Source organism: Rutilus rutilus (assembly GCF_951802725.1).
Source record: "Rutilus rutilus genome assembly, chromosome: 6".
Taxonomy (NCBI): Eukaryota; Metazoa; Chordata; class Actinopteri; order Cypriniformes; family Leuciscidae; genus Rutilus; species Rutilus rutilus.
The window spans coordinates 44,534,749-44,535,132 of NC_140214.1; positions in this window are offsets into that span (position 1 = coordinate 44,534,749).

Below are 384 nucleotides of genomic sequence, written 5' to 3' on the forward strand. Positions count from 1 at the left end.
TCATTACAGGTTACAGCACTCTTAGGCAGCTCAATGTTACTCAGCCTGGTTTCAGACTGGGTAAAATATGTACAAATGTCCTCTTGCGTTAAGGTGGACCACTTAATTTTTCCAACTTGCGTCTCATTGCTCACACACTTAAGAGATGGCACTTTGCCCACATTCACTAACAAAGAGAAGGGCACATGATCCGAAATAGCAAATTCATAGTTGATCCAAATGGATACAATAGAATCATGAGCATCACTGGTACCATATGCAATGATCTAACCAGGAGGTGGTGTGCCAACGCCTCACTAATGTAAGTGTAGCTTTCATTAGGCAAAAGTGCTTCACTGGCGAGAGAAAGGCTATTTTCTGAGCAGAAGTGCTTTAAATGATTAG